This window comes from Brachyhypopomus gauderio, chromosome 1, assembly GCF_052324685.1.
Source record: "Brachyhypopomus gauderio isolate BG-103 chromosome 1, BGAUD_0.2, whole genome shotgun sequence".
Lineage (NCBI taxonomy): Eukaryota > Metazoa > Chordata > Actinopteri > Gymnotiformes > Hypopomidae > Brachyhypopomus > Brachyhypopomus gauderio.
In genome coordinates this window covers 49,030,843-49,054,651 of record NC_135211.1, presented here as the reverse complement: position 1 = coordinate 49,054,651, position 23,809 = coordinate 49,030,843, and the positions used below count along the sequence as shown (strand labels likewise).

Genomic DNA, 23,809 nt, shown 5'->3' with positions numbered 1-23,809 from the left:
AGTTGCCATGTATCAACGTTATTTTTTCTCCTCAATCTGAATATATATACATATTATCATAACATGTATGTAAATTATCGAATGAATATCAAGTTCATTTCGGCATCATGGACAGTTAAATGACTTCATGAATTCAGTTAAATGATTTCGTTCATGTATATCTTATAATTTTAGTTACATTTTAAAAATATAAACAAAAACCTTTGCGAAATATTTAATGATATTTTTATTGCTTTGCGCCCTATATCGCCGTTTGCCGCTTGTTTCCCGCTTGCAAACGCGCGGTTCAGTTTCAGCTCAAGCAGCAATGACAGACGCCTTCAAGCACTGGACATTTAAGAAGCGTTTGTTTTGTTTTCGTGTTGTCAATAAATGTGAACCATGTGCCACCATCGGCAACTATTTGTGATTATGCCAAGCCTTTGTGTAAATTTCGGAGTTTGGAGGTTTATTTCCGATCAGAAGGCAACCACTATTGAGGTTGTAAGCGAGCTAACAGCAAGGTATGCTGACCGTCACACTGTGGTTTCCACAGTTAGCTACCTGCTAGGCTAGCTACTACCATTCACTTGAATGTGTTTGTTCTTTAGCATGCTAGCTTGATTTACAGGCTAACCAAATTAGCTGTTTAAAGTCCTAAACAGGTATTCGCTGGAATCATACATGACTATTAGAGACAATGACAGACGGTATCAAATGAATATTTATTACTGTTTGGTATTGGAAAAACGTTTGTCGATGTCTATGACACGACCTAGCCTACCCAATTGGTAGGCTATCATTGGACCTATCTTAGACCTACCGTTCGACAAGCAATACATTTGAATTAAATTTGTATGAAGTAATGAAATGCAGTTTGGTATCTAATCAAGTGCAACACGTGCAGATTGTATAGAATGCAGTATTTAGAGATACAATGCAGTTAGTTACAGCTAGTGTAAGTAAAGATGGTAAATAGATATGTGCAGAGTAGATAAATTACCTAGGGAAATGCATGTGTGTGTAATGCAGTTATGGCAGTACAATGCACAGGGCAAAGAAAAATAGCATGGCATAAATAAATGTGATAAATACAGATGGAATCATACAGATTATCCTATACCACTGTAGATAGGGCTATACAGATGTGAATTGAAGAGGAACACTGTACAGATTTTGTATGGATGGTAAGGTATGGATAGAGGGGAAGGAAAGAATGGTCTTTGGGAAGAGTTCAATAAGGTGACCGCTGTGGGAAAGAAGTGGTTTCTGAACCTGCTTGTGTTAGTCCGCAAACTGTGAAAATGGTAGAGCCTGGGGGAGTAGCAGAAAAGAGCATGGCCCGATGACAGTAGTCTGATCTTACATGCCTGGTGCAGGCATCTCTTCTTGTGGACCTCCTGTGATTGCCTGTCAGCAATTCTCTCTCAGCTTAGTACTCTTTTAAGGTTCACACTGTCAGTTCTCAAAAATTAAATGTTGATCATGGGTCAATACTCATTTAAACCTTAAAGTAATCAAAATGTAATCCAAAAGTAATTAGTTACATTACTTTTCAAAAGTAATCAGAAAAGTTACACTACAATTACATTTTAAACAAGGTAACTTGTAACTGTAACGAATTACTTTTTAAAAGTAACTTACCCAACACTGCTGATAGCCAACAGGGCATATTTTTAGTTGCCATCAGAGGTGGGGACTCGAGTCACATGACTTGGACTCGAGTCAGACTCGAGTCATTAATATTAAGACTTTTGACCTGACTTGAAAAAATATTCAGAGACTTAGACTTGACTTGGACTTTTACACCAATAACTTGGGACTTGAATTGGACTTGAACTTGTTTACTTGCAAAGACTTGATTTTTTTACCCCAAATCTAAATTTTAAAACGCATATTAATATTTATAAAGTGCACCCCATTAATTTCATTTCCGTCCTTCTGACGCAGACCGGTCCTCTGCTTTTCCACACTCTGTACGTTGTGTGTGTGTGTATGTGTGTGTGCATGAGCTGCAGCACAACCAATCAAATGGGGGGGTCAGCGAACGTGAATTGTTACCGGGCGGGGTGTAAAATGGACACAAATTAAGTATTATATCGCGATCGATCGATCGCCAGTGGTTGGTGCCAGAGCGAACTAGTAACTCATTGAATCATAGATAAGGATCAGAGGTAAATAAACTAGATTTTTTTTTTCGGCGTGAGAAATCTGGGGGGCCTTATAAGAAAAGGCTCTTCCCCCTACTGTTACCTTATTAATTTGTGGAACTAATAAAAGACCAGCACCTGTATTCTGTAAGATTCTGTTTGGTCATGTAGAGTTTTCTTTTCACCTACTGCTTGAGTCCACATCAGGTTCTTCCAAATGGACAGCAGAATCCTTTTCATATGTAAAAGGTAAAGACATTGAAGAGAATTCGATACAGGACACCAACATTTTTATTACTGAATCATGATTGATGCAATGACATTTTATATTTTTCACTCTTTATGAGTTTTGTCTGACTTGGTCTTTTTCATTTTTCCACCCATACCTTTTGAGCACAACTCGAACGGAACAGCAGAGGACAGAACAAGCATTAGAAGATGAAGGTAATCAAAGACACATTGAATACAACATGTGTACATAATAAATTGTCAGCATTAAACAGTAATTGGTGTGACACTACTGTGCAATATTCTGTAAGATTCTGTTTGGTCATGTAGAGTTTTCTTTTCACCTACTGCTTGAGTCCACATCAAGTTTTTCCAAATGGACAGCAGAATCCTTTCATATCTAAAAGGTATAGACATTGAAGAGAGGTTGATACAGGACACCAACATTTTTATTACTGAATCATGATTGATGCAATGACTTTTTTATATTTTTCACTCTATGAGTTTTGGCTGACTTGGTCTTTTTCATTTTTCCACCCATACCTTTTGAGCACAACTCGAACAGAACAGCAGAAGACAGAACAAGCATTAGAAGATGAAGGTAATCAAAGACACATTGAATACAACATGTGTACATAATAAATTGTCAGCATTAAACAGTAATTGGTGTGACACTAGTGTGCAATATTCTGTAAGATTCTGTTTGGTCATGTAGAGTTTTCTTTTCACCTACTGTTTAAGTCCACATCAGGTTCTTTCAAATGGACAGCAGAATCTTTTTCATATCTAAAAGGTATAGACATTGAAGAGAGTGTCATGCAGGACACCAATATTTTCATTACTGACTAATGATTTATGCAATGACATTTTATATTTTTCACTCTTTATGAGTTTTGGCTGACTTGGTCTTTTTCATTTTTCTACCCATACCTTTTGAGCACAACTCGAACGGAACAGCAGAGGACAGAACAAGCATTAGAAGATGAAGGTAATCAAAGACACAATGAATACAACATGTGTACATAATAAATTGTCAACATTAAACAGTAATTGGTGTGACACTACTGTGCAATATTCTGTAAGATTCTGTTTGGTCATGTAGAGTTTTCTTTTCACCTACTGCTTGAGTCCACATCAGGTTCTTCCAAATGGACAGCAGAATCCTTTCATATCTAAAAGGTATAGACATTGAAGAGAGGTTGATACAGGACACCAACATTTTTATTACTGAATCATGATTGATGCAATGACATTTTATATTTTTCACTCTTTATGAGTTTTGGCTGACTTGGTCTTTTTCATTTTTCCACCCATACCTTTTGAGCACAACTCGAACGGAACAGCAGAGGACAGAACAAGCATTAGAAGATGAAGGTAATCAAAGACACATTGAATACAACATGTGTACATAATAAATTGTCCGCATTAAACAGTAATTGGTGTGACACTAGTGTGCAATATTCTGTAAGATTCTGTTTGGTCATGTAGAGTTTTCTTTTCACCTACTGCTTGAGTCCACACCAGGTTCTTCCAAATGGACAGCAGAATCTTTTTCATATCTAAAAGGTATAGACATTGAAGAGAGTGTGATGCAGGACACCAACATTTTCATTACTGAATCATGATTGATGCAATGACATTTTATATTTTTCACTCTTTATGAGTTTTGGATGACTTGGTCTTTTTCATTTTTCCACCCATACCTTTTGAGCACAACTCGAACGGAACAGCAGAGCACAGAACAAGCATTAGAAGATGAAGGTAATCAAAGACACATTGAATACAACATGTGTACATAATAAATTGTCCGCATTAAACAGTAATTGGTGTGACACTAGTGTGCAATATTCTGTAAGATTCTGTTTGGTCATGTAGAGTTTTCTTTTCACCTACTGCTTGAGTCCACACCAGGTTCTTCCAAATGGACAGCAGAATCCTTTTCATATCTAAAAGGTATAGACATTGAAGAGAGGTTGATACAGGACACCAACATTTTTATTACTGAATCATGATTTATGCAATTACATTTTATATTTTTCACTCTTTATGAGTTTTGGATGACTTGGTCTTTTTCATTTTTCCACCCATACCTTTTGAGCACAACTCGAACGGAACAGCAGAGGACAGAACAAGCATTAGAAGATGAAGGTAATCAAAGACACATTGAATACAACATGTGTACATAATAAATTGTCCGCATTAAACAGTAATTGGTGTGACACTAGTGTGCAATATTCTGTAAGATTCTGTTTGGTCATGTAGAGTTTTCTTTTCACCTACTGCTTGAGTCCACATCAAGTTCTTCCAAATGCACAGCAGAATCCTTTTCATATCTAAAAGGTATAGACCAGAGGTGGGGACTCGAGTCACAACGTGAATTGTTACCGGGCGGGGTGTAAAATGGGCACAAATTAAGTATTATATCGCGATCGATCGATCGCCAGTGGTTGTTGCCAGAGCGAACTTGTAACTCATTGAATCATAGATAAGGATCAGAGGTAAATAAACTAGATTTTTTTTTTCGGCGTGAGAAATCTGGGGGGCCTTATAAGAAAAGGCTCTTCCCCCTACTGTTACCTCATTCATTTGTGGAACTAATAAAAGACCAGCACTCTGTGATCTTAGTGGACGTGGGGGTTCATAGTAGGAAATAAGTTCCTGGAGGTATTCAGGAGCAAGCCCGTGCAGTGCTTTATATGTTAATAATAGAATTTTAAAATCAATACGGGGGAAGAGCCTTTTCTTATAACGCCCCCCAGCTTTGGAACAACCTTCCAAATTGCATACGGGACTCTGACACAGTCAAAATCTTTAAGTCTAGGTTGAAAACCCACCTATTTGGTTTAGTGTTTGATAATTAATATCCCCCCTTAGATAAATGTACAGATCCAGGGGTTTATAGACGAAGGGTTTTATGGTAGACTGGGGCGCTGGTGCTGTCGTCCTGTCACTGCTCGTGGTCACTCAAGTTTGTTGACAGGGCAGTGGATGGATGCCATTGTCTCAGAATGCCCCCAAGCCTATGTTACCTTCTGGTTCTGCCTTTTTAGCTAGGCTGTAATAGTTTAACTTAATGCCGGAGTTGCTGCCACACTCCTGAAATGTGTTTAATTTTATCTGTCCTGTATATGTCCTCATACAGAGCTAATTTTCCCTGTTTTATTTTCTCCACATGGCTGCCCGCCTGCTCGAGGAAAAATGAGATGAGGAGAGACAAGCGATCCATCCAGTGCCAGCCACCTACTGCCTGACCGGATGAGCCTACACCATGATGGACATTACTACATCTTTTCCTTTTCTTTATTTCTTTCTGTTTAAACTGTTGTTGTTGTCATGGTGACCGGTGTCGGCCAGAGGAGGATGGGTTCCCCTCCTGAGTCTTGGTTCCTCTCAAGGTTTCTTCCTCATGCAAAAAACTAGGGAGTTTTTCCTTGCCACTGTCGCCCTTGGCTTGCTCACTGGGGGCTAGGACTCGGCACTTGTAAAGCTGCTTTGTGACAACAACTGTTGTAAAAAGCGCTATATAAATAAAATTTGATTGATTGAAATCGGATGTGTGGCGTGAGAGCGTGTGAAGACAGTCAAATGCGTGTGTCTCACGCTCAATGCGTGAGAGTTGGCAACCCGGGGTTCTGTATCTGAACTCAGGGAAGAGAGCCTCTCTCTGTCACCATCATATCCAGTTCTATCTCAGCATGGATTGTGTATTTGAAGACATCTACGTCGAGAAAAAAAATATTGACAAAAGTGGAGCGAGTTTTCAGCTATGGGGACATCATTCTACGGCCTCATCGTGCACAAATGACATACAGACTTTTGGCCAGTTTGGTCTTTTGCAAATGCAATGCAGAATAGTTTACTGAAATGTCTAAAGTTGCATTCCTGATTCCTGTTCATTGTTCAGTTCTTATATTTGTTTGTCTTGTGTCACTCACACATGGACACACATGTTCTCCAAGAAACCAGATAAGAGAAGAGAGGGAAAAATGCTGTTATGGTTCTTTGTATTGTACTGTGAAAATATCAGCACTTTTTATTTGAACATGGAGTTCTACTTATGACTTTTTCACAGAATATTTATTTCTGGAAAATTGTAGTTTAAAGTATGAATATTTTTGCAGCTAATTTTAACAAATTGAACTGTGCAATAAAGAGGTGTAATTTAAATTTTTTTTATACTTCGTGTTTTCAGTTGCACATGTTTTATCAAGATTTGAGGAGAATACAGATTTAAAAAAGAACACATGTCTATTATTTACATTTAAAATATACCTGCAACATTGGTTAAAAAAAAAAAAGACTCGAAAGGACTTGAAATTCCAAGTTTCAGACTTGGGACTTGACTTGACTGTTGCCTGTCTTGACTCGAGACTTGACTTGACTTGACTGTCTTTGCTTGAGACTTGACTCGGGACTTGAGGATAAAGACTTGGACTTACTTGAGACTTGCAAAACACTGACTTGGTCCCACCTCTGATAATTCATATCCAATATACAGTCATGTCCTTCAGGTAACTTCTGTTTACCCTCCACTGACTGCAGGCCTTGTTGCACATATTTTGCAATTAGTAAATCAATATAGGCCTACAATTAAGACAGTAAAAGACCGTAAAGTAGGAGAAGGAGTTATAGGCTACTACTGAATGTTGTCATTACATGAATGCAGATGGGCATTTTTCACAGGTAATGGGGAACTTCCCGTTTCTTCTTTCACAAATGAATGTAATTTATGTTGCCTAACAAAACCTATACAACAGAAGACGTTCAGCTTAACACATAGATTTGCAAACTCTACCTTAATTATTTGTATGTGGTCGTCCTCACGTTATCTATCATTGATTTGGGCTAGTGCGACTAGTTTATCAGGTGACCAGTCGGCTAAAAATGCTTAGTAGTTTAGTGCTGTATGAGACATTTTACAACACAAGAAAATGATTTCACGTTGGGCTTAGAGGGCAAACGGTACGATTTGACTTGATGTGTATGTGACCTGGCTGGTGGGGACGGGAGAAGAAGTCTATCTGTGAGCGTGTGTGCTGTGCTGAAGACGCTTCCTTCCACTCGCTGAACTGAACTGCTGCAGCGCATCTGGTGTTAAAGGAAGAGAGAGGTCGGGTTCATTTCAGCACCTTGGACAGTTAAATGACTTCATGACTTTATTTAAATGACTTCCTTCGTGTATATCAAAATCACCTTTCCACTATACAAAAGCTGTTCAGTCCATCTCATGACATTATGTCAATGCACAGAATTTGAAATGTGCCGGATATCCTAATGTCCCAATGTCCCAGAAATCACAATTTAATTACAATTAAAAACTGAGCAGGTGATGCCTGGATGTTTTATGTACGAACTGCGCCCTCCAGAATCCAAAAGTGTGCTGTTCATGGGAATAATGTTTCAATCCAAATAAACGCCTGGGGTAATTATAAAATGAAGGTTAATTCAAAGTGGGTTGTTAAAACCATTGATCTATATTACAGATCAATGGTTAAAACGCTTGATGAAGTTAATAATTTAATCCCATAAACCGTTTCAAAATATAACTATAGATGAAATACACTAGAAAGAAAGCAAAAGTCCACTTTGTGCTTGAAATATAAGCTTCTTTGAGAAGTTTGTCCGTTGATGCGGTGACGTCGTAATTGCAAGGCGCATGCGCATATGTCGTGTATTTTAACTTTGTATATTATGAATTGTGACCTATAACCGGCCCTATTGTTGGCCTAATGGGTAGGGCACTGGTCATTGAAGCACTTGGGTCAGCAAGACCCGGGTTCGAACCCCACGCTAGGTTAAGAGTAAAAAAAAAGGTATACCGAAAAAAAAACAAAAACACAAAAAAAAAAAAAAAAAAAAAAAAGCCCAGTGCTGATCTGACCGGTGCCTGCCCAGACAGCACAAGTACGTCGCAGAGACGTCGTATTTACATCAGTATATCGTAAAAACATCGCGTTCCATTTTCGAACGTCGCATATACATCATATGCACATCTAATTTACGATTTAAAACGGGAGCGTCATATTCATCGCCGTTGCATCGCTGCGACGTCAAAACAACGTTTCCCATCCTGATGTGGCAGAGTGAGATTTTTGGGGCAACCCCACTCCCTCCCTATTGTAAATTGCGGTGGAGCCGTGTGAGTCGCGGGGTAGGTTTATCCTGGTATTATAAATAGCGGGGGTATGGGGGCAGATTTCTTTCTGTCATCCGGTTTTCCCAGCACCTCTAACGGTGGCAAGTTATCGTGGTTGGGCCTGGCTTCCTTTGGTGGACCAGCTTAATACCGTCGGGGTATGGCGCTTCTTTTGGCGTCTGATTATCGGTGCGTGCGGTGCGCTGAGAACTAACATGCCCTGCTGTTTCGTCGCAGTTCGGTGGGCGCGTCATTGGAATTACTGTGCTGATCTATCTACCACGGGTGGGCAGTTACTATTTGCCCTTGATTTTACAAAACGTTGGCATATTAAAGAGTTTGCTAAGTAATGTTTTGATTGATTGATAGCATCAACAACAGCTGCAATGGAGGCATGGATAGTTATGTCCTGTGTTCGACACATACTGTGTTGTATGTGAGTGCTGTGTTTGTTTCAGTCTGTTAGAAAAATCATGTACTGATGAGGCCTGACAGCAGTGCATCCTGTTATATTTAATACTGAGATATAATTATAACATTTTTTCTGTATATTCTAACTGACATGCACATTTTAAATTAAAGTTATGGTGTTGCATCTGTAAAGATGGTTGGTTGTGTCTATATGGCTACAATGATTTTGAGCTAGAATCAACAACATTCAAACAAAAAGTGAGAGCTACTGCACATTTATAGAAATAATAGAAATAATTGGTAATATTTTTTATTTTACAGTTAAATAAATAACAGCAGAACCTAAAGCAAGAAGTTTACAAAAGAAAAAAAAAACACCAAGAGTGCAAGGTTAGGCCAAGTATTTACAACAATAATAACAGCAACAACAGTAATTTAACAAAAACAATAATTTAACATCACAAACAATAAACATCACCAATAATAATACATAATAATAACCAGCCATTAATGCATTTTATTTGCAAGCTGGACATGTATAATCTTTATCAACTGGAGGCTTCTGGACGCAGTCATGGTGGTACCATCTCTCACAGTTGTCACAGCATATCTGAAACAAATGAAAAGCAGGTCTAACTGAAAGGTGCCCATCTAAAATGTAGAAATTACTATCATGCTTTACATTTTTAGTCCAAAGATTTGATGCAGTGCTCTATTGATAAGTTAAGTGCAAAGATGTTCCAAAATAAATGATTGAGAATTTACTGCACTCATTTGCATGTCAGAGTTAGCATATTAAACTGCCTAAAAGGTGAGTGTAACATTCTGCTTGACGCAGAGCAGGGAGGCGGACACAAACGCTGAGAAGAGCGAGATTTATTCAAGGGGATTCCATAAACAGAGTCGTAGTCACGGGCACGGGTCATAACGGGAGGGCAATCAGGAATAAGAGTGTGTATTACAAGGGCCCAGAGGTAGAAGCCTGGATGCAAAGCAGTGAAAGGATGAGCCTTTTGAAAATGAAAATGTGAGAATTAGACCTTCCTTACTTGAACAGGAAGCCAGCATGGTGTTTTCAACAAGAATCACATGTTGACAAACAATATGAGCTGCAGTATTTTGAATGCTTTCTAGAAGCCAGCAAAATGTGAGTTACAGTAGTCAAGTGTAAAGATGACTAGAGCTTACTGATGTTGCTCGTATTGATTTAGCATTTCAAGAGAAAAGATCAAACTCATGAGGAGCTCCAGCAATGACACTTGAAGGTGAGGTTGTGTGTGAGCCATCCCAGGCTACATGACCAGATAAACCCTGAAGATAGGATGAGAACCAAGCATCACAAGAAAGTGATGAAATTCACATGTAGTAGTTCACAGTATCAAAAACAGTAGACCAATCTAGTAGGATGTGAACAGAAGACAACCTTTTCCTGGCTTTGTGGGGAGGTTTTGTTATTGACAATACAGCAATATCTGGTGAATACCCTGGTCTGTACCACAGATGGTTGACTTAAAGAAATTTGTTCCTCTCAAGATACTAATAAAACTGAGAAAAGACAGCCTGTTCCAAGGTCTCTGACAGAAATTTGAGAAAATGGGTCTAATTCACAGTATAACTGAGCATAATTATAAATGAGTATAATTCGTAGTTTGTAGGATTTAAAGGATCCCTGAGAAAATGCTATATTATGACATTATGTACGACTAATAGCCTAATATCACATATTTGTAGTACTAATATCTCAACAATAGTACATGCAGATCAATGTATTTAGATGTGTTGCTGCGCTTACCCAGTTTGTTTGATCATGATCCTTCATTCCACAGTAATGACACAGGTTGCTCAGATTGTCTGAGATGAAAGTATTAATACATTTCCTCATTTTTACATGTCAAACATATGTCCATACAGGATGTGGTACTAATTAACTAGCATAAAACGTATATTATTTTAATAAAGAACATGCATTTCAGAGGACATAAATTTTATGCCATTTACAGTGACCAACCACAAAGACAACACGCCAGATTCCTGGAGGAGAGTCATGGCAATGCCCAGCCTCAGCTCATTGACTGCCTCTTGAGTGGTTTGGGTGTTGACAGCCATTTCCTTTAATATGCACTCCGCAAACTAAGGACAGTTTAGATCGATCAAAATGATAAGCCTGCATTGCTAAATAATAAGGTTGACTGTTAGACAACAAAATCTTTAATACAAGTAACTAAAAGATCTTGACAAATGCCACTTGACCTTCATCATCATAATTTGGGTTCAAGTGTAAAAACGGATAAAGTTCTTGTGAACTTTTAAATTAAAATTATAATGTTACAACAACTGCTGTAGTCTACTGTACACTCACGTTCAAAGCCAAGACACCACCACGATCCTGCTGACGTGCATGACGGAGAGTGCTGCACGTTACAGCCTGTCTTTCGCAGGAACGCCCTTTAGTGTAATTATGACAATACACACTCTTATTCTCAAAAATGCATTTGGGATGATTTCTAGTATGTGTGTGATTTATTGTGATTTATATTACCACTGTATATTTACCTTGTTGCTTCCAAGCACCTGCCGTAAAATGCACCCCCTTGTAACTCAGTCTCTGTTGATGGTAGGTCAAATTCACTTTAGAATTACACAGCTGAGACCATTTCATGTTGATTGAGTTTCATTAATATAGGACAATACAGTTAAGCAATGTATAATCATCCTTCTCTAATACATTTGTCCTGGCAAATTACTGGGGGTCAATACACTCGCCATGACGTTCTAGAATGTTGACGTATAATGGAAAGGACCAATGAGCGTCCAGCAGTCCTGTACCTGTGGGTGAGCAACAGACTGACTTCTTCAGGGAAACACAGGTAGGTTATGTAGTTATAACTCTACTGAGGTAAAATAAATAATGAAGTAATGTTTAATAACTGGTTGTTTCCAAGAATCTAACTATCTCTGAAAGTTAAATCTTAGCTATCCATTTTACTACAACGGCCTACGGTTAAAGTGTTAGCATCTAAGCTAACCATCATTTTACTACAACGGCCCTGACGGCAATCGCGCGAGACAACACCGCGAGTTCAAACCAGCTTGTCCGTTAGCTGTAGCCTAGGTTAGCTAGGTAGTTCGCCTTAGCTTAGCTTCTTTGTAACTAAAAGACAAATCAGTATGACAAAAAAGGGAAAGGGAGTGTAATCGCTAGTGTTGTTGGCTAACTTATTTCCTTACTTTTTAGATACACTACACTACTGGCGGACCGCGGTCCGTATCCGGACCCGAACGCAGTCCTGTCCGGACCCAATCTCATTCCTGATTAACTGGATACGGACCCAAAAAACCATATTTATTCATTTTGACGGGAGAATTAATTTTAAACTGGAGTATTTATTTCAGGGCTATTGAAAAAAACACTCCGTCACGAGTGTTACGTTCACCACCCCAGCTCAACAACTTGCGTTCGCCACCCCCCGGACCTTAGGTGACAGCTATCTGCCAAAATTGGACCGCGGACAAATTTAGTTGAGTACCCCTGCACTAGACAATGTCAACAGGAAATGGAAGACATCATGTGACACATCCGACCTTATTTCCGATGGAGAAAACGGACCTAAATCAAGGTACATTCATCTTCCACTGAGGTAATCTAGACATAAGTATATATTGTGATTTAGATGACTTCAACTATAACTTACTTGCAGATCAAAAAAGAGACCATGTTGGTGGTCAGATGAAGAGTCTCAACCAAAGCAAAGAGGCCCAAGAGCAAATTACCTCGGCCACCACCACAAGTACACAGTAAGCACAAAAACACCCAAATATTGTGTAGAAGCAGGATTGAGAAACCCTGATGTACAGAATGTTCTCTACAAATATATTAAACTCCAAATAATATATACATACATAATTAAAATGCACTGTCCCTTACTAAATCAAATCAAATATATTTGTATAGCACTTTTCACAACACAAGTTGTCACAAAGCGCTTTACAGGATTTACAAGGTTAACAATACTATGGGTCCAAATCCCTAATGAGCAAGCCAAAGGCGACAGTGGTGAGGAAAAACTCCCTAGATGGTGGGGAAAAGGAAGAAACCTTGGGAAGACCAAGACTCAAAAGGGAACCCATCCTCCATTGGGCGGCCCGTTAACACACAAATTACACAAAAACAAATTATACAGACGAATACACAAGTCACAAACAAATCACATAATCAGGCTAAGTATAAGGTAACTAGAATAAAAGTTCTGGGTGTTGATATTGTCAATGTAAATGTCTTGTGATGAACGCCAGGTTTTCATTCCGTGTCGGAGTGATGATAATGGTATTGTAGTCTCCGACTGCAGTGTTACTCCCCAGGTGAACCTCGGAGAAGAAAGATAAATGATGTGGTAAATATGTAACAGATTATTCAAATGCCAAACTAAACAGATAAGTCTTTAGTCGAGTTTTAAACATTGAGACTGTGTCTGAGTCCCGCATAAAGGCAGGAAGATTATTCCACATTGTGGAGCTTTAAAAGAAAAGGCTCTTCCACCTGCTGTGATCTTTTTGATCCTAGGAACAGTTAATAACCCTGCGTCCTGTGAACGAAGTGAACGTGCTGTGTTGTAATGATCAATAAGTTCACTAAGATACTCTGGAGCTAAGCCATGCAGTGTTTTATATGTTAATAAAAGTATTTTATAGTTAATACGGAATCTAACAGGCAGCTAATGTAATGACGATAGTATAGGACTAATGTCCTTACCTCTTCTTAGCTCCAATATCAAAACCACAGCTTACAGCCAAGGGGAAACCAGTAAACCCTCCAAACACTTGTAGGTACCTGATCATACCTGCATTGAAATACAAAAAAGAATGACTTAAATGTATTTATATTCATATGCCATTTATGTATTCACAGCCCTAAGTCTACCCAGAGTAAGGCAGCATTGGATGGAGGTTAACTTCAGGGATTTCACTAAACAACGCTAAAAGAAATATATCAGCAATGTTAACATTCAATAAATCTCCTAGCAGAACTACTCGCACACAGAATAGGGGCCAGGAATCCAGTCGACACTTCTGAAAATGAGGGGGAAAAATGTAAAACAAAGAAAACCTGCATACTTCCACATTATACCTACTAAATTAATACAACACCACATTTCAACCCATTTAGAAACATAAATAGATCACTTTATTAATCCCAGAGGGAGTCACGTATTGCAGCATTGTTATAATAGTATTCATGATGCTAAAAACACACTTATTGTGAACATTACACTTTGCTCTGCTGACACCACTCAGTGGTCATATTCTAATGGATACTTTTCAAAGTAAGAAAGCACTGCTGGTCTAAACTGTCATTAAAATCTGATCAATTAAGTCTGATTAAACCTATTGTGTCAATGTTTCCCCCCCAGCATCAAACCCGCCACTACACAGTGAGAATGTGGATTTTAGAACAATGTCCTCCTATCAAAGTAAGGTTATAGGGTACAGTAAAACAGATACTCCATGTAAACTTAGCTTGTTCCCTAAAATGCAGACAGTATCTGCAGTGTACCTTTATAAAGAAATTACAAACACATATGAACACACATGTACTTACCAAAGACATATTCTTTCCACAGCGCCACAGCCACAATAGGAGTCCTCCGATTGGTCTCACATCTCCACCTCATGGTAGGACACATACTGAAAGTTTAAAATGTTTACTCTAAGCAGTGCAATATTACACATACACTGGGTCTTCATATTAAATATTTGTTGTTGGGCACAGCAGTTTAAGGCAATGTCCTTATTTTATCCTTATTTTTGTCCATTGCATTGACTCTAATTACTGCATGTTTTTACTACTTTTTTAGAATCAAGAGCTCGCGCCTCAGGACGTTTAATACCCTCCCAGTGCACTCGTATGTTTTCAAAAATTTAATTCCAAACAAACTCAATTTCACTAAACATCCTTGCTCAAATTAAATATATCAATGTATATAATAATGTGAATGCAAACCTTTTTGAATATTCATTTAAATGTTATTGTTGTGTATGTTATATATGTCACAGCCACTGATTGATGCATCCTTGAGGCTATTGGTGAGGTGCAGCTGCAACTGCAGCATTTAACTGCAGTTGTTCAGGCAATGGCAGGAGAGAGGAGCAGAAATCTTCCAACACCACTGGAAGAAGATCTGGAAGAAAACATACTCCCCCTCCAGTGTGCAGAGGATTTCGTGCGTCTAGAACATGATTTGACCAACAGTGACACAAAAAAAAAGGTCAGTACTGAAATATACCATTTTAACAAACTCGCACAGAGTACACATTTTGTAAACATCTTGTAAAAGATAAACATTTATTTAGGAACAAAGTAGTTATCTTTTCTTTCGAGTACAAAATTAAGAACGATATATCCATCCATCCTGAGGGTTGATTTAAGGAACATTATTATGAACTCCTTAATGTTTGTAATCATACCTTTGTAAATTTTAAAAACCTTTTATGAATTCGGTCCCTGGTTTTTATTTATCTGTCTGTCTGTCTACAGATGTCAAAGCTGTCATTAGATGGGGGCAGTCAGGGCCTGGTGGTTAGGGAACTGGTGTGGCAGAGGAGAAAAAAAGGAATTGGGCACACTCGCATCAAGGAACTTGTAGTATGTAAGTATGAAAATAAGACCATAGTATACCAAACATGACAAATATAGTACCATAAAAAACAAATCACAAATAGCTTTGTTTTATAATTGACAATTACCGTCTTGGTTGGTGATCCTTAGTTTTGATGTGTATAGTCACAACAGGGGTGAATAATCTTATCCACAAAGGCTTCACGTTGGTATCAGTTTTTAAAAAATTATCATGTGTGCTTCTGCAGCCAAAGTGCCCCTTTCTGGATAGAACTGGACACCACTGAGTAAAATAACTGACTTTTTAAGAAATTTTAAGATGGCATATCTCAGAAATGATTTGCAATGCATATTACATGAAACAATTCAGTGTCACTCTTAAATCTTAAGACGCACATACATTTAATTAGAAATGCTTGCCTTCTAATATGAAGAGAAATTAGTGCCAAATTGAAAAGCAGTCATTGGAAAAATGTATTCAAAGTATAATATCCATAGTGACGTATTGCTCTAAACCACAGGCATACTAATTAGTACCTGCACTCATCTGTTGTGTTTTCATCCCTCTTTCCATCCCATTCATTTTTCCACACCCACAAGCCATAGAGTTTCTGTATCTGAACAGCCACTAAACTTCATGTACACAGCTTTTCATTAGCACTTCTTAGCAATAGTGCCTAAATGGCTTATTAGCAACAGGCTCATCCTTAGGCTCAAAATTATCTTAGAAACTAAAACATACAAGTAATTTTCTAATTAAACAATGTTGTACTTACAGCATCTGCGATGAGAAATCCTCAGCTGTCCCACCCATGTGAAGCTGATGCAGAAAAGTCGATGAAAGACTGGCTTCATCTGGCGCCTGACAGACTTCATCGCGGAAGACCACGCTGAATCAACGTGATCAAGTCGATTTAAGCCCTTCGTGTTCATACATGGACAGTTCCGTTTTTGTTACAGCACTGAGAAAATGATTTACAATATCATAGTTAAACAACGACAACACTTTTATTATTATATGGTGTTAAAGAAAGGAATACGGAAGGACAAGTGGTGGTAGATTTTGCTAAGAGGATAAAGATAAAGATGGCTGTAGTTAACACTTACTTTAAGAAAAAGGAAGAGCACAGGGTAACATATAAGAGTGGGGGAAGATGCACACAGGTCGACTATATCCTCTAGGAGACAAAACCTGAGAGAGGTTAGTGATTGCAAGGTGTTACCAGGGGAGAGTGTAGCTAAACAGCATAGGATGGTGATATGTAGGATGGTTTTAGAGGTGAAGAAGAGGAGAGTGAGAGCGCCACCTAAGATCAGGTGGTGGAAGTTAAAGGATGAGGACTGTTCGCAATTGTCATGGACAGACTGACACGCAATTCCCGAAAGATGATTATTTTGAATAATAATAATAATGTGATTTACATTTTATAATTTTTTAGTAATTGTTTGTTTATGCATGTGAATTGGTTCTAAAATACAACTTTTCAAAATAATATTTTATGTACACTTTAGAATTTGTTAAGTTTTTGTTTGTGCATGTGAATTAGTTAATACAACTTTTCAAAATTGTAAACTGGCTGTCTCTTTACATCTTTTAAACTGGTTGTCTCTTTAAATCTTTTAAAGGCAAAATCTGAATAACAGGAAATAGGAATTAAACTCCACAAACAACTATTTCGTTATCTAGCTAGTTGTCTACCTGGGATTATATGCAGAACAAGAATAAATAGGCTACTGCTGCTCGCGTGAAGATCTTTAAAAGAACAAAACATGCAAACTCTCTGCGAAAACGCTAGACGGAATAACGGACTCGCATGGCTTGATCTAAAAACGACGTTGGTAAGACGATGTATAGACGCTTTAACGATGAAGCTGTAAGCGTCGTATAAACATCGTAAATACAGCTTAAAAGCATCAGATGATGAACGTCGTTCGGAGATCAGATGGACGTCGTTTGAACATCAGGTAACGACGTCTATGCGACGTCGTGCCAGTGAGCAAACGACCGACCGCAGATGCTTTAACGACGTAACTGTGAACGTCGCATAAACGTCTTGCCGACGTATCTGTGCTGTCTGGGTTCATATGTGTTTGTAATTTCTTTATAAAGGTACACTGCAGATACTGTCTGCATTTTAGGGAACAAGCTAAGTTTACATGGAGTATCTGTTTTACTGTACCCTATAACCTTACTTTGATAGGAGGACATTGTTCTAAAATCCACATTCTCACTGTGTAGTGGCGGGTTTGATGCTGGGGGGGAAACATTGACACAATAGGTTTAATCAGACTTAATTGATCAGATTTTAATGACAGTTTAGACCAGCAGTGCTTTCTTACTTTGAAAAGTATCCATTAGAATATGACCACTGAGTGGTGTCAGCAGAGCAAAGTGTAATGTTCACAATAAGTGTGTTTTTAGCATCATGAATACTATTATAACAATGCTGCAATACGTGACTCCCTCTGGGATTAATAAAGTGATCTATTTATGTTTCTAAATGGGTTGAAATGTGGTGTTGTATTAATTTAGTAGGTATAATGTGGAAGTATGCAGGTTTTCTTTGTTTTACATTTTTCCCCCTCATTTTCAGAAGTGTCGACTGGATTCCTGGCCCCTATTCTGTGTGCGAGTAGTTCTGCTAGGAGATTTATTGAATGTTAACATTGCTGATATATTTCTTTTAGCGTTGTTTAGTGAAATCCCTGAAGTTAACCTCCATCCAATGCTGCCTTACTCTGGGTAGACTTGGGGCTGTGAATACATAAATGGTATATGAATATAAATACATTTAAGTCATTCTTTTTTGTATTTCAATGCAGGTATGATCAGGTACCTACAAGTGTTTGGAGGGTTTACTGGTTTCCCCTTGGCTGTAAGCTGTGGTTTTGATATTGGAGCTAAGAAGAGGTAAGGACATTAGTCCTATACTATCGTCATTACATTAGCTGCCTGTTAGATTCCGTATTAACTATAAAATACTTTTATTAACATATAAAACACTGCATGGCTTAGCTCCAGAGTATCTTAGTGAACTTATTGATCATTACAACACAGCACGTTCACTTCGTTCACAGGACTGCAGTCGGAGACTACAATACCATTATCATCACTCCGACACGGAATGAAAACCTGGCGTTCATCACAAGACATTTACATTGACAATATCAACACCCAGAACTTTTATTCTAGTTACCTTATACTTAGCCTGATTATGTGATTTGTTTGTGACTTGTGTATTCGTCTGTATAATTTGTTTTTGTGTAATTTGTGTTAACGGGCCGCCCAATGGAGGATGGGTTCCCTTTTGAGTCTTGGTCTTCCCAAGGTTTCTTCCTATTCCCCACCATCTAGGGAGTTTTTCCTTGCCACTGTCGCCTTTGGCTTGCTCATTAGGGATTTGGACCCATAGTATTGTTAACCTTGTAAATACTGTAAAGCGCTTTGTGACAACTTGTGTTGTGAAAAGTGCTATACAAATATATTTGATTTGATTTAGTAAGGGACAGTGCATTTTAATTATGTATGTATATATTATTTGGAGTTTAATATATTTGTAGAGAACATTCTGTACATCAGGGTTTCTCAATCCTGCTCCTACACAATATTTGGGTGTTTTTGTGCTTACTGTGTACTTGTGGTGGTGGTGGTGGCCGAGGTAATTTGCTCTTGGGCCTCTTTGCTTTGGTTGAGACTCTTCATCTGACCACCAACATGGTCTCTTTTTTGATCTGCAAGTAAGTTATAGTTGAAGTCATCTAAATCACAATATATACTTATGTCTAGATTACCTCAGTGGAAGATGAATGTACCTTGATTTAGGTCCGTTTTCTCCATCGGAAATAAGGTCGGATGTGTCACATGATGTCTTCCATTTCCTGTTGACATTGTCTAGTGCAGGGGTACTCAACTAAATTTGTCCGCGGTCCAATTTTGGCAGATAGCTGTCACCTGAGGTCCGGGGGGTGGCGAACGCAAGTTGTTGAGCTGGGGTTGTGAACGTAACACTCGTGACGGAGTGTTTTTTTCAATAGCCCTGAAATAAATACTCCAGTTTAAAATTAATTCTCCCGTCAAAATGAATAAATATGTTTTTTTTGGGTCCGTATCCAGTTAATCAGGAATGAGATTGGGTCCGGACAGGACTGCGTTCGGGTCCGGATACGGACCGCGGTCCGCCAGTTGCCGACCCCTGGTGTAGTGTATCTAAAAAGTAAGGAAATAAGTTAGCCAACAACACTAGCGATTACACTCCCTTTCCCTTTTTTGTCATACCGATTTGTCTTTTAGTTACAAAGAAGCTAAGCTAAGGCGAACTAGCTAGCTAACCTAGGCTACAGCTAACGGACAAGCTGGTTTGAACTCGCGGTGTTGTCTCGCGCGATTGCCGTCAGGGCCGTTGTAGTAAAATGATGGTTAGCTTAGATGCTAACACTTTAACCGTAGGCCGTTGTAGTAAAATGGATAGCTAAGATTTAACTTTCAGAGATAGTTAGATTCTTGGAAACAACCAGTTATTAAACATTACTTCATTATTTATTTTACCTCAGTAGAGTTATAACTAGGGATGCACCGAAAATTCGGCCACCGAAAATTTTCGGCCGAAATGGCTTAAATTTGCATTTTCGGTTTTCGGCCGAAATACTTTCATCACCGAAACAACACGGCCGAAACAATGTGCTGTGATGACGCAAGCAAAAATCGCCTGCACGTGTTTATTTGGATAAAGCTAGCAAAAAAGTTTTCCAGTGATGGTGCCAAGGAAATGGACATTACACCAAAAATTATGGAACTCGTTGCCTTAGATGATCAGCCGTTCTCTGTCGTAGGGATTTCGTAGGCTAATAGAGAACATTGAGCCCCGTTATGTTTTGCCGAGCAGACGACATTTCTCAAAAGCGTGTTTACCTGAGCTGTTTAATGTTGTTGCAACTCACGTCACGTTTTTATGAGAGAATTTATATTTATCTTTCAGGCCAGTCAGTTATAATTAAATTTAACTCGTATAAAATACATATATTTATCCTCTCAGATAAAAACGGTCTGGAAGCGAGTTAAATTTAATTAATGGTCGGCCATTGTCAGTGTTATCGCCGTTAACGGCCCACCACTAATTTTATTTTATAATATGCATTACTGTAATGTCAGTGCTAAATACATATTTTCAAATCAAATTTTGTAGTTGATTTATTCTTTGAATAGTGAGGTTAGCCATAAATCCAATGTTACTAATAATTGGCATAATGTATTTCGGTTTTCGGCTTTCGGCCTTGGTTTCCTCATTTTCGGTTTTCGGTTTCGGCTAAGAATTTTCATTTCGGTGCATCCCTAGTTATAACTACATAACCTACCTGGGTTTCCCTGAAGAAGTCCGTCTGTTGCTCACCCACAGGTACAGGACTGCTGGACGCTCATTGGTCCTTTCCATTATACGTCAACATTCTAGAACGTCATGGCAAGTGTATTGACCCCCAGTAATTTGCCAGGACAAATGTATTGGAGAAGGATGATTATACATTGCTTAACTGTATTGTCCTATATTAATGAAACTCAATCAACATGAAATGGTCTCAGCTGTGTAATTCTAAAGTGAATTTGACCTACCATCAACAGAGACTGAGTTACAAGGGGGTGCATTTTACGGCAGGTGCTTGGAAGCAACAAGGTAAATATACAGTGGTATTATAAATCACAATAAATCATACACATACTAGAAATCATCCCAAATGCATTTTTGAGAATAAGAGTGTGTATTGTCATAATTACACTAAAGGGCGTTCCTGCGAAAGACAGGCTGTAACGTGCAGCACTCTCCGTCATGCACGTCAGCAGGATCGTGGTGGTGTCTTGGCTTTGAACGTGAGTGTACAGTAGACTACAGCAGTTGTTGTAACATTATAATTTTAATTTAAAAGTTCACAAGAACTTTATCCATTTTTACACTTGAACCCAAATTATGATGATGAAGGTCAAGTGGCATTTGTCAAGATCTTTTAGTTACTTGTATTAAAGATTTTGTTGTCTAACAGTCAACCTTATTATTTAGCAATGCAGGCTTATCATTTTGATCGATCTAAACTGTCCTTAGTTTGCGGAGTGCATATTAAAGGAAATGGCTGTCAACACCCAAACCACTCAAGAGGCAGTCAATGAGCTGAGGCTGGGCATTGCCATGACTCTCCTCCAGGAATCTGGCGTGTTGTCTTTGTGGTTGGTCACTGTAAATGGCATAAAATTTATGTCCTCTGAAATGCATGTTCTTTATTAAAATAATATACGTTTTATGCTAGTTAATTAGTACCACATCCTGTATGGACATATGTTTGACATGTAAAAATGAGGAAATGTATTAATACTTTCATCTCAGACAATCTGAGCAACCTGTGCCATTACTGTGGAATGGAGGATCATGATCAAACAAACTGGGTAAGCGCAGCAACACATCTAAATACATTGATCTGCATGTACTATTGTTGAGATATTAGGCTATTAGTCGTACATAATGTCATAATATAGCATTTTCTCAGGGATCCTTTAAATCCTACAAACTACGAATTATACTCATTTATAATTATGCTCAGTTATACTGTGAATTAGACCCATTTTCTCAAATTTCTGTCAGAGACCTTGGAACAGGCTGTCTTTTCTCAGTTTTATTAGTATCTTGAGAGGAACAAATTTCTTTAAGTCAACCATCTGTGGTACAGACCAGGGTATTCACCAGATATTGCTGTATTGTCAATAACAAAACCTCCCCACAAAGCCAGGAAAAGGTTGTCTTCTGTTCACATCCTACTAGATTGGTCTACTGTTTTTGATACTGTGAACTACTACATGTGAATTTCATCACTTTCTTGTGATGCTTGGTTCTCATCCTATCTTCAGGGTTTATCTGGTCATGTAGCCTGGGATGGCTCACACACAACCTCACCTTCAAGTGTCATTGCTGGAGCTCCTCATGAGTTTGATCTTTTCTCTTGAAATGCTAAATCAATACGAGCAACATCAGTAAGCTCTAGTCATCTTTACACTTGACTACTGTAACTCACATTTTGCTGGCTTCTAGAAAGCATTCAAAATACTGCAGCTCATATTGTTTGTCAACATGTGATTCTTGTTGAAAACACCATGCTGGCTTCCTGTTCAAGTAAGGAAGGTCTAATTCTCACATTTTCATTTTCAAAAGGCTCATCCTTTCACTGCTTTGCATCCAGGCTTCTACCTCTGGGCCCTTGTAATACACACTCTTATTCCTGATTGCCCTCCCGTTATGACCCGTGCCCGTGACTACGACTCTGTTTATGGAATCCCCTTGAATAAATCTCGCTCTTCTCAGCGTTTGTGTCCGCCTCCCTGCTCTGCGTCAAGCAGAATGTTACACTCACCTTTTAGGCAGTTTAATATGCTAACTCTGACATGCAAATGAGTGCAGTAAATTCTCAATCATTTATTTTGTAACATCTTTGCACTTAACTTATCAATAGAGCACTGCATCAAATCTTTGGACTAAAAATGTAAAGCATGATAGTAATTTCTACATTTTAGATGGGCACCTTTCAGTTAGACCTGCTTTTCATTTGTTCCAGATATGCTGTGACAACTGTGAGAGATGGTACCACCATGACTGCGTCCAGAAGCCTCCAGTTGATAAAGATTATACATGTCCAGCTTGCAAATAAAATGCATTAATGGCTGGTTATTATTATGTATTATTATTGGTGATGTTTATTGTTTGTGATTTTAAATTATTGTTTTTGTTAAATTACTGTTGTTGCTGTTATTATTGTTGTAAATACTTGGCCTAACCTAACCTGTTTTTTTTTTTTCTTTTGTAAACTTCTTGCTTTAGGTTCTGCTGTTATTTATTTAACTGTAAAATAAATATTACCAATTATTTCTATTATTTCTATAAATGTGCAGTAGCTCTCACTTTTTGTTTGAATGTTGTTGATTCTAGCTCAAAATCATTGTAGCCATATAGACACAACCAACCATCTTTACAGATGCAACACCATAACTTTAATTAAAAATGTATATGCATGTCAGTTAGAATATACAGAAAAATAATGTTATAATTATATCTCAGTATTAAATATAACAGGATGCACTGCTGTCAGGCCTCGTCAGTACATGATTTTTCTAACAGACTGAAACAAACACAGCACTCACATACAACACAGTATGTGTCGAACACAGGACATAACTATCCATGCCTTCATTGCAGCTGTTGTTGATGCTATCAATCCATCAAAACATTACTTAGCAAACTCTTTAATATGCCAACGTTTTGT

The 23,809-nt window shown here is 38.3% G+C and overlaps 3 long non-coding RNA genes across 14 annotated transcripts; 2 read left to right on the top strand and 1 right to left on the bottom strand.

Moving 5' to 3' along the window:
• Positions 1-10,723: 10,723 nt before the first annotated feature.
• LOC143523451 (uncharacterized) lies at positions 10,724-19,523 on the bottom strand. 7 transcript variants are annotated; one of them, XR_013133355.1, is made up of 13 exons: positions 19,331-19,523; positions 19,147-19,249; positions 18,359-18,418; positions 16,294-18,272; positions 15,646-15,662; positions 15,367-15,487; positions 14,903-15,128; positions 14,501-14,586; positions 13,655-13,742; positions 11,731-13,269; positions 11,458-11,509; positions 11,264-11,349; positions 10,724-11,034 (listed from the first exon to the last, which is right to left on the bottom strand). It is a non-coding gene; the product is annotated as an uncharacterized LOC143523451 (long non-coding RNA). The 7 variants fall into 7 exon arrangements; XR_013133348.1 differs by adding an exon at positions 11,668-11,730 and having other exon boundaries at positions 12,597-13,269; positions 18,359-19,249; positions 19,331-19,470; XR_013133349.1 differs by having other exon boundaries at positions 16,294-16,479; positions 16,625-18,272; positions 18,359-19,249; positions 19,331-19,470.
• Positions 12,382-16,436, top strand: LOC143523470 (uncharacterized). Its single transcript, XR_013133356.1, has 8 exons — positions 12,382-12,521; positions 12,603-12,699; positions 14,313-14,372; positions 14,523-14,574; positions 14,757-14,804; positions 14,956-15,167; positions 15,437-15,548; positions 16,296-16,436. It is a non-coding gene; the product is annotated as an uncharacterized LOC143523470 (long non-coding RNA).
• Positions 19,524-20,848: 1,325 nt separating the features above from the next.
• LOC143523436 (uncharacterized) lies at positions 20,849-23,337 on the top strand. 6 transcript variants are annotated; one of them, XR_013133344.1, is made up of 5 exons: positions 20,999-21,183; positions 21,292-21,377; positions 21,607-21,944; positions 22,404-22,526; positions 23,105-23,337. It is a non-coding gene; the product is annotated as an uncharacterized LOC143523436 (long non-coding RNA). The 6 variants fall into 6 exon arrangements; XR_013133342.1 differs by adding an exon at positions 20,849-20,910 and having other exon boundaries at positions 21,132-21,183; positions 21,607-23,337; XR_013133345.1 differs by adding an exon at positions 20,914-20,973 and having other exon boundaries at positions 21,132-21,183; positions 21,607-23,337.
• The last annotated feature ends 472 nt before the right edge of the window (positions 23,338-23,809 follow it).